Below are 11823 nucleotides of genomic sequence, written 5' to 3' on the forward strand. Positions count from 1 at the left end.
AAGTGGTTCAACTTGAAGAAAATGAGCTAAGTCATAAAGAAGAAATCTCCAATACTCGAAAAGAGGAAATTGAGGAAATGCTAAGTGGCATTATGGGGAGAAATGAAAAATATGGGAAAATTGTGGCCAAATGGTGGGAAGTAGTTCAAAATGGAGATGATGAAACTATCCAAAACATGGATTTCACCATGTTAGGATTTTTACAAGCTTTGGTCGATTCTCACCATGAAGAAAAACTTGACAAAGTGGATATTGTGAGCCAAGATTGGCTAATGAATCAAGCTCAACATCTTGAAGTCTATGGGGATCACCGTGAAGGCTTTTCACGGATGATGGAAGAATTTCTCAAAATGCATGTTGAGCAAAGTCAAGAAGTGGAGCTACTTGAAATTTCTATCCAAAAATTGGAGGCCGAATTGAATGCAAAGATTGAGTCATGTGATGCTCAATATCAAAGGGCCATGGATAGTAGTTTTAAGTTGGTTTCCAATGAAAAAGTAGTCAATATTGATTTTCAAGAGCTAATGATGAATTGCCAACCGACCAATCGAAAAATAATGCAAGATGCCGAGATTGAAGAAATGATACTAGAGTTGCATAAAAAAGTTCATGAAATGGTTTTTGAAGACTCTAGTTCATTTTTGGGTGAGGATGTCAAAAATGAAGTGAATTTGAAATTGAAGCACATTGGACCACATTCCAACCATTTTTCAACATTGTGCTTGGTTGATGATATGGAAGTTGAACTAACCGAGCCTATGGAGAATTTTGGAGATGAAGAAGAAAGCGTTTTCATTTTGAAGTTTGCTATGCCAAGAAGACAAAATGGCATACCTCACTTACGGGCCAAGAAGTGCAAAATGCGATACTCGAAAGTTGACCTCCTTGTTTTTCTACCACCGCCCCATGAGCGTCATCATAATCTTGATTCAAAGTTGGGGCGCAAATTCATATCTTCCAAATGGAAGGAAAAGTGGTAAAGGTAACCGTCGTACCGCGACGTTAAATCAAGCGCTTGGTGGGAGGTAATCCATCATTTTAAAAAATTTAAATCATTTTTGAAATTTGATTTTTTGGAATAGTTTTGTTTATGGTTTTTGACTAATCTGCAAAGTTTCGGAATTTTTGGAGTTGTTTTGAGCAGGTCAAATTTCCGAACAGCCCCAAACCAGTAGCTGCTGAAAATTGCAGAAACTGTCCAGTTTTTGTTTTTGCAAAACTGTCCAGTTTTTTTGCAAAACTGCCCAGTTTTTGCTTTTGCCAAAAAAAAAATAAAAAAAAATCTTAATTCTAGTTTAATTTTGCAATTTTTAGATAAGTTTATTTTATCATATTTAATCATTGTACCAAGTTTCATAATTTTTGGAAGTGACTTAGATAGAATTTAAGGTGTTGGAGTGGCTTCACAGCGCAAAGAATGCACAAAATTGCTTCAGGTTTCTTGGCTATTCCAGTCTCTGGTTCAGCAGTTAAGGATGCAGCCCCCACTTATGTTGGTTCATATGTCCTTCACTTTGTGCCAGTAAGTGCTTCATACACTTGACCATTCTTCTCCCATTTTATTTCACACCAAAAAGTCACTCACACACCCTAGCACATATCACACACGCACACAAATATAAAACAACACTTACGCGCACACACCAGCAACTCACAACAAAAGGACACAAAAACGCAGCACAACTGCTGCTCAACTGCCAGCGAAAAAAAAAATTAACGTTAAAAAAAAAACTGATCTTTCTTCTCTAGCCATAAGTCTCAAGTGATCAGGTATTATTTTCTCCTCTCCTCTTCTCTCTCTCTCTCGCTCTCCCTCACTTTCTCTTGGCAGATTTTGTTTTTCTTTCTTTTATTTTCATATGATTGGTTTGGTGTTGAGTTTAGAGCTCAAATGTTGAAATTGTGGTATTGTTGGCTGATTGATATGTGACTTGCTTGATTGAACTATAATTCCCACTTTTGGGAGGGTAATTCAATTATACCATTGCCATAAAGAGTGTGGCTAAAGTTATGCACATAACTTGTTCGATGAATTGTCTGAGAGAGAAATTAGTCCGTTGGTGAAGTCTGAGTAACCGAGCGCTATTAGGAGTCGATTGTGAGTAAGTTTTGGATAGTCAAGTAGGGTGTGGACTGTTTCGTCAGAACACTGGAATCAAAACTCATGATGACTGTGATGTGCATTCTTTTGGTGTCAAATTGTAGCTAGGCTTGTGAGTAACCGAGCGATATAAGTCGATGTTTGGAAGTGTGTGTGGGGTAGTTCAACTCGGTTTTAAAGTGTTTTGTTCAGATTGCTTGACCTTTACATTGCAACAACCAAGATAGGCAGTCTTTGTTCGTCGAATTGTAACTCGGCTCTCGACTAACCAACTTATTGTGCATACTAATATGGGCAGTTCTTGTTTTAAGAGAATGAATTGTTGAATGTGCTCCCTGAAAAAAATGAAGTTTTTTGAAACTTAAGAAAGTGTTTCTTTTTGTTGCTTTGTTTACTGCACTGAATTGTCAATGAGTTTATTGGTGGAGTTACTATGGATTACACTGTGAGGATACTGGAATTGATTCTTTTGACATTAAATTTTAGGTGCTCTCCTGAATGCTATTTCTTGTAATACACAATGATCCAACTAATGCATTCTTGAAATATTTGTTGGCATGATTAAAGGATGTGTTGCACTGGTTTTTCATTTTGTCTGCTCAATAGCTTTTGTCGTTGTGTGAATGCTCCGCTAATGTAATTCTGGTACACTGAAGTTGAGGACAAATGAAATCAGTTGATGTTGAGAGTTTTAAGCTTGGACTAATCTAGATGTTGAATTTTTGATGGAAGAGCTGAACAATGTGGATATTCTATAGCTAGCCACTGCCAAGTACACAACCTCCTCACCCTTATGTTCGAGATTCGTGACACCATTTTCTCAGGGAGTCCGTCCTAACTTGATCTTTAATTATGAAGTTGCGTTGAGGACAATGCAACATTTTTAGTTGGGGGTGGCATTTGGGAGTACACTTTATTTTCATATTTATGCTTCACTTGTGCCCTTTTCGGGATTGTGGTTAACGTATGGATATTGTGTGCCCTTGCTGGGCTTGTTTTTTATTTTTGATGTAGTTGTGGGTTAGTCACTTTTGTTGCTTTATTTTCATTACTAGTTTCTTTTGGTTTTGTGTCGACTTTCCCCATAATAGGCGACTTTCTTAAGGAAATTAGTCTTGTTAGGTGTAATTTTAGCTAGTTAGTCGCAGGAATGGTGTTGGGATGTGATCTTTTGCCCTTGGCCAATTTTTGGCTTGCTTGGTACCAACATATTTAAACCTTGGCATATGAATTCTTGAATTTTGAAAAAGAAAAATGAATGAAGGAAGGATTCTTGTTGGGACTTTTAGACTCAATTTTTGGCTCTTACTTTCACTAATTAGTCTCTTTAGGCTATAAGTGACTTTCTTTGAGTTCATTTGTTTCAATTGGGTTATGGATACATATTCTACTTGGATTATCATGTGCCATGTGTGGTGAGGTTTTTGTGAGTTCTTTTACATTACTTGTGGTCTAGAACTTGCCCGGAATGTGTTTCAAGGCGAAATTCTAGGTTACACTTGGTTTGAAAAATGATGTTAGGCCTTCTTTGGATCGTTTTGCCTTAAATTTCCTACCCTTGCATATTTTTCCTAGTCAACCCCTTTTGAGCCTTTAACCTTTTCTTTGGCAACCATGTTACAAGCTTTAACCTTTTGTTCTTCATTGATCCATCTTTTGGTACCCTACTTCCTTAAGTGCGTTGAAAGTGCAAACGTAGGCTAAAAGCCTATGTTTGAGGGTGATAGTTGGAAAAAGTTGTGATGTGGGAGTTACTTTAAGGTGAAAGAAAAAAATGAAGTAGTAGAAAAAAAAATTGGAAACTTCCTTGTTATTTTGAAAAAGAAAAAAAGAAAAATAAAGGAAGGAATAATAAAGAGTTGTGAATAAAGGGAAGACTAGTTGGCGAAATGAAAAATGAAAAAAATGGTGGAAAAGCTTGAAAGGAAGTGTGCTTTGATTGTTGAAAATTGTAGTGCTTAGGGAGGTTTTTGAGTCACTATTTCCAAATTATGTCCCTACCTTAACTAAAAGCCTACATTACAACCCTTTAAGTCCTAATTGATTTTGAACCAAGTGTGTCTATATTAGTGGAGAAATACATGAAGGGCAAGCTTATAGTACTACTTGTGCAATTGAACATCTTTGTGAGAGAAGAGAGTTAATTCTTTCTATTTAATATCCCATTTGTGTTTTGAATTACATTTTCTAAGTGTGGGATTCTCTCTTGAGTGTGAGGGCAAATGAGAATTTAAGTTGTGAAATTGTTTCATTTTTCAATTGAGAGGAATGAACAAAAGAAAGTTGTTTTGTGATAAGGAGGCAAATTTTGAAGCTTTAGTGTCATGACTTGATTGCTACTTTGATTAACTTGGTGTTTGAGCACTTGAAAGGAAAATGAAGTTTTTAAGAAGAAGTTGGTGATTCATATGTTTTGAATTAATTGTTGGTACCAATCAAAGTCACGTTTTTGTGCTTAAAGTAGACTTTTTAACTTGGTATGATGTTGGTGCACTATTGAGTCGATTTCTTCGAAAGAGATTGTATGTTTTGAATTGCTTGAGGACAAGCAATAGTTTAAGTTTGGGGTTTGATAAGTTGGTATTTTACCAACTTATCTCTTCTTTAATCTTATATTTTTGCTATGTTTGCTTGAGAAAATAGTGCATTTAATATCATTTACATCTATTTTACAGGTTTATGTGATTTAGAAGTGATCGGAAGAAACCAAGTGAAAATAAAGTCAAAAAGAGGTCAAATTGGACAAAACTACACAGTTTTGCAAAACTGTCAAAAGTGGACAGTTTTGCAAAAACGGGACAGATTTGCAAAAAATGGGCAGAACTGCACAAACGAAAATCTGGGGCATATTTTGTCATTTTTTGGACTTGGAAAAATTGGGAAACATAAAAGGAAGACTAGGGGGCAAAACATTTTCATCTTTTGGCATAACACAAAAATTGGAGACTAGGGTTTCATCACCAACACCTTGGAAGAGAAGATTTGGAGGCACCCAATGAGAAATTCTTTACCCATTTCTTCATCTCTTGCTATTTATTGAATATTTATGTGTGTAATATTTCATTTCAATACTTGAATCTCGTTTATGGAAATATTCTTGATTAAAGTTTGGATTGAATCTCTTGTTTTGCTTATGTGTTGAATGATTTTATTCCTAATGAAGTGAGTTATTGTTTCTTTAATTAATCTCATTTTGAATGATTCTTAAGGGAGTAGCTAACCCTAAGACTTGCCCATTTATTTCGATTTAAACTTGGAAGAGGAAAACTCGGGATTGGGAAAGATTAATTAACAAGAATTTGGGGCGTTAACCCTCATCTAATAGAAATCGACCTAGGGATAGGCGACACCACTTGTAGCCATATTCGGGTGTTCTTAATGCTCCTAATTGCTTTAGGGATATTCAATTAGGTAGTCTAGTTAGTCTTCGGAAGAAGCTAGTTTAGAGTCATTATCCGAGGCTAAGTAATATAAACTCACCATTATTTGTAAATCATGAAGTACATTGGATCGTTACTTGAGCGTAGTTTCCCTTGTATCCATGCTTGTGGCCATTGATCATTTTACTTGCTTTCTAGGTTAGTTTACATTTTTGCATTAGCTATAATTTTCTCCAAAAACCAAAATATTATCAAGTGTTTGGCTTAGTGTAGAAAGTAAAAATTCCTTACTTTCCTAATCGCCTATATATTGTTCTCTGTGGGATTCGACCCCGACTCATAGTTGGGTAAATTATATATGCATACGACCGTGCTCATTCTAATTAATAGGGTGGATTTGGACGTTATCAACGGTCGTATGCAATATATTTACCCAACTATGAGTCGGGGTCGATCCCACAGGGAACAATATGCTAGGCGTTTAAGAAAGTAAGGAACTTTCACCAACTACGCTAAAGCCAAACGATGGATAATATTTTGGATTTTTGAGAAAGATTCTAACTAATGCGAAAATGTAAACTAACCTAGAAAGCGAGTAAAATGATCAATGGCCACAAGCATGGATAATAGGAGATTACACTCAAGTAACGATCCAACGTATTTTATGATTTTACAACTAAGAGCAGGTTTGTGATGATAGATAATGATATCTAAAATCTCATTGAAAGTCTTCCAACGAAATCAATGAATTTCACTCTAAGCTTTTCCAAGCCTTAGAGTGTGATATTAGGTACAATCAATTTAACCTCAAGTAACTATCCTCTTCCGAGCTCAAGTTATTAGATGAGTTTAATGACCCAAATTCTTGTTAATTAATCTTTCCCAACCTAGATTTCCTCTTCCAAGCTCAATCTAAGTAAATGGGTGAGTCCTAGGGTTAGCTAATCCCTTTGAAAACATTCAAGAACGAGATTAATTAAATCAACAGAGACCCACTTCAATAGCAATAAGAATCATTCAATACATAAGAATAACAAGAGTTTCAAACCAAACTTTAATCAAGAATACTTTCATAAACGAGATTCAAGTTATGGAATAGAAAGCTACACACTTAGATATACAATACAAAGTAAGGAATTGAAGAAATGAATTAAAGGTTTAAGAAATACTCAACCAAATCTTCAAATCTTTAACCCCAAAGTGTGGTGTAAAAACTAGTCTCCAAATTTGATGAAAAACTGCCAAAGATAAATATTACAAACCCTAAAAGAGTATTTATATCATTCCCAAAAACGGGAACAAAATCTGGACCAAAATACCCTCTTGCACAACATGCTATTCGCATGTTCAACATGCTAATCGCATGTTGTGCCAAAACCGTAGCATGTGGTGACAATTTCTCTGTCACCACATGCTGCACCACATGCTGCTCGCATGTTGCACATGCTGCACCATATACTACTCGCATATGGTGCCATTTTCACTGACAGCAGATGCTGCACTACATGATGCTAGCATGTTCAACATGCTGCACCACATCCTATTAGCATGTGGTGCCAGAAACGTTGATTTGTTCTATTTTTGCTCTATTTTGGTCCGTTTTGCTCCGTTTTGCTCCGTTATGCTCTCCGGGCATCTTTTCCTACAAAACAACATAAAAACACAAAAAGTAACAACAAAAGTGCTTAAAGAGTCACAAAAACTTAAGGAACTAGCATCGAATATCGCGTAATTTCACGACTCATCAGTACGCAAATGATCCGCGTGTTCTGCCTCGGACCTAGAATATACCAGGATATCATCAATGAACACAATCACAAATAAATGTAAGAAAGGCCTGAACACATTGTTCATCAAATCCATGAATATTGTCGGTGCATTGGTTAGCCCAAATTACATTACCCGGAACTCAAAATGACCATATCTTGTTTTGAAGGCCGTCTTGGGAATATCTTCCTCCCTAACTCTTACCTGATGATACCCGGATCTCAAGTCTATCTTTGAAAACCATTTAGCACCCTGTGATTGGTCAAATAAGTCATCAATCCTTGGAAGCGGATATTTTTTCTTGGTCGTCACCTTATTCAGTTGCTTATAGTCAATGCATATTCGCAAAGAGCCATCTTTCTTCCTCGCAAAGATCCATCTTTCTTCCTCACGGGTGCTCCCTATGGGGAAGAACTAGGCCTAATAAAGCCTTTCTCAAGCAAGTCCTTCAATTGCTTTTTCAACTCTTTTAACTCTACGGGAGCCATCTTATAAGGAGGAATGGATATGGGTTTAGTATCCGGTAGCAGATCAATAGAAAGTCAATCTCCCGCTCTGGGGGAAGGCCTGGAAGCTCATCCGGGAATACATCCAGAAACTCATTCATTACGGGAACAGACTGAAGAGTCGGCGATTCGGCTCTTATATCATAAACCCGGACTAAATGATAAATACAACCTTTAGCAATCATTTTCCTCGCCTTGAGATAGGAAATAAACCTATATCTCAGGGACGTTGTATTTCCTTTCCATTCCAAAGCTGGTTCTCCCGGAAACTGGAAGCAAACCATTTTCATTCTACAGTCAACATTGGCATAGCAAGAAGCCAACCAATCCATGAAAAATAACATCAAAGTCCACCATTTTCAACTCACCTAAATTAACCATAGTACGGTGATCACAAATCACAACTACACAATTTTTATATACTCGGCTAGCTATTACCAGTTCACCAACGGGTCTCGATACTTCGAAAGGTTTGATTGACTCCGATTTGACCCCAAATCGACCCGTAATATATGGAGTAACATATGACAGTGCGGAGTCTGGATATATCAATGCATATACATCAATAGAAAATACCGATAATATACCTGTAACAATATCAGGAGAGGACTCAAGATCCTGTCGTCTAACTAAATCATAAATACGGTGCTGGAGACTACTAGAACTGGGAGCTCCTCCTCTCCTCTACTGCGACTAACTGGTATCTGAGAGCCTTGCCCCGGAGGGTGTATAGATGATGAAGACCCGGCTGTCGACCCTGAAGGCTGGACCCTACCCCTACCACCAATCGAGGGGCAATCACGCATGATATGACCTGGCCGACCACATACATAGCAAACATCTGAACCTAGTCAACATTGGACCCAATGTAGCTTCCCGCACTGAGAACATTGTGGCATAGGTGGCCTTGCCTGACCTAATTCGTCTCTGTAATAAGAACCTGAAGCTCTAAAACTCTGACTCGGCCCAGAGTGAGTAGATCTATCAAATCTCTGGCCCGTAAACCGTAGAGGCACACTAGTCATAGAATGGCCTGAATGCCTAGAAAACTGCTTTCTTTGCCCTCCTCTAAACTCACTAGTCAGACCTGAAGATCTAGCCCTCTTGTTGTAACCTCTGTCAAGCTCACGCTCACCTCTTTACGGTTATTAGCTTTCCTCCAAATTCTGGGCGTGGGCTTAGATGCGAGAAATATCCATATTGTCCTGAAGGGATGCGGTCAAGGACTTGTCCATCAAATATGGCCCTAGGCCTCTCACAAATCGGTGCACTCGATCCCCGATATCTGCTACCATGGCCGGAGCATACCTAGCCAAAGAATTGAAGTGGAGACTATACTCTAAGGCACTCATACTTCCTTGCCTAAGATTCAAGAACTTATCGGCTCTAGCCCGCCGAACCTCTGGGGGCAATTAATATCATAAGAATGCATCAAAAAATTGTTGCCATACTGGGGGAGGTGCATTAACTCCCCTAGAAGACAACCACACCATATACCAATGAACCGCAATATCCCACAACCTATACGATGCTAAATCCACCGATTCGACGTCGGAAGCATGCATTAACCGTAATGTCCTCAACATTCCATCAATAAAGTTTTGACGGTCCTCATCCGGCTTTGACTCGAAAAACTCTGGAGGGTTCAAGCTAATAAAATCACGGGCTCTTGCACTAACCGCCCTATCACCATGACCCATACCTTGCCGCTGGGCCTGAGCAGCAACCAATTTAGTCAACAATTGAATGGCCTCTTTCACCTCTTGGCCCGAAACCTCTGGTGGAGGAGCTGGGGGTGCTGGAGCTGGGGCTAAGCCTCCCTCATGCTCCTCAGAAATAGGCAATGAATGCGGGGACTGAGATTGAGCCGCATTCTGGGACTCACCCTCCTCTATAACCGTTAGCGGTACTCTTCCGGCCCGCTTTTCTGCCACTATCTTGCCCTTTTGGGCTGTTGTAGCTTTTTTCATTACAGGCATTTCTGAAATACATAGCACACAGTTAAGGAAAGAGAAATCATTATATCATAGCTCTATCGCATGATCTATGAAGAAAGAAGGTCATTCATTCCTAAAATTCCCGCAGCCTCCTATTTATAAGTGTGGCGCGCAACACACCCATAAACAAGACTCTACTGGACACGGCTCGTAGACACACCCTAGGACAGAATTGCTCTGATACCACTTTTGTCACGACCCAACCAGAGGGCCATGATGGGCACCCGGAGCTAACTCACCGGGCACCTCTCATCGTACATTCACATTCATAACTAGGTAAGCCACATGGCTTATCAACAAACTCTATGCCTCGATAATACCATTTCCAACGGCTAAAACACTTTTATACATCAACACCAACAACTACGTCCATATGTATATACACAAGCCGACGAGGCTTAACAAAATAATATACCAAAAGTATTAGCCGACAAGGCAAAAGACATCTACTATACACGAATGTCTACGAGCCTCTAAGAAAAGTATGAAACATCATTATAAGGACGGGACAGGGCCTCGCCATGCCCAAATATACATAAAAGAATAGTACCCACAGCTGCAGCTCCGGATCAAATGGAGCTCCTCTAAGAAATCTCCGGATAAGCAGCCTAAGGAGCAAGTCTATCTCCCTGTCCACCTGCGGGCATGACGCAGCATCTACAAACAAAAGGACTTCAGTACGAATAATGTACTGAGTATGTAAAGCATAATCAACATCATAACAGAAGCATAAGAAATGACATAAGATATAAAAGTCATGGGATGAAAGAACCATGTATACCTCTAGCGACGTTCATCATATTTACTTACCCTCTTTCTAATGGGAAACTTCCATTTCATACATTTATACATTTAGTAGTATCATACCCGACCATAGAGGTTCGGTGTCTTACGTACCCGACCATAACAAAGTTCGGTGTTATACGTACCTAGCCCTACCAAGGCTAAGTGTTACTCATACCCAACTGTAGTGGTGTGCACGCGATAGATATCATACCCGGACATAAAAGCTCGGTGTTCTTAATAGTCATACTTTAATATATAAATATAAATATAAATATAAATATAAATATAAATATATATATATATATATATATATAGGAGTACATACATGTCCTCAACATCATCAGCATCATTATCATCATCTTTTCATTATATCCTTCCTTAGAGGATCAACTATCATAGGATAGGACCAATGGTATCGTGAGAATATCAAGATCATGAGCTTTAGTGATTCTAGGAATAAAGTCATCCTGGAAGATACTATGGATTTCAGATGAAGGTACTCATCAATAGGATCATGCCTTAAGAAAGAAGAGTTAGCCTTACATACCTATTTGTCTTCTTAACCATTTAACGTTCACTGCCCAAGCTTGAGAAATCTACATTTAAAAGGATTCATACCGTGGTTAAGTCTTAGAGACATCCTTAAATTCAAACTAGAACAACTCATGGACTAACAAAAATTGGGCAGAATTTCCCCTATTTCATCGACTTCCACCATATTACCAAACAACTCCAAAACATCCATAATAACATCCACAATATCATAATCAAGTAATCATATTCCATTAAGTCTTCAAAATTCATTCTCATGTTCAACTTATACTAACAACTTCATACCCAACCTTAGCAAATTTTTATACAACGCTTCCTCATCATTATTATTACCTTCCATAACAATATTATATCCATATCATACTAAGAATCATGAATCAAGTTAGCTTACTACCCAAAAACATCATAAAAACTACATTTAGACCTCATCTCCAACTTTCTCCTTCTACCCAAGTTGTTCAACAACTAAGCATTCTTGATAACATGAGATAAGTATGAAAACTAACCTTTTATATCACAAAGATGAGCTTTGTAGCAAGCTATCAACTTATATGGAAACCCTAGATTCAATATCCAAAGAATTCTTGAAGTCGACTAATCCTAGCAAGACTTCTAGCACATGGATATCTTTATTCTTGCCTCTTAATCTTTAATTTCTCTTGGATTTGTGTGGAATATGTTTGGAGAAGGGTTTTAGAGCTCTCAAGACTTGGAGAGAATATGGGAAATGAAAT

The sequence above is a fragment of the Lycium barbarum genome, chromosome 2 (genome assembly GCF_019175385.1).
Source record: "Lycium barbarum isolate Lr01 chromosome 2, ASM1917538v2, whole genome shotgun sequence".
Lineage (NCBI taxonomy): Eukaryota > Viridiplantae > Streptophyta > Magnoliopsida > Solanales > Solanaceae > Lycium > Lycium barbarum.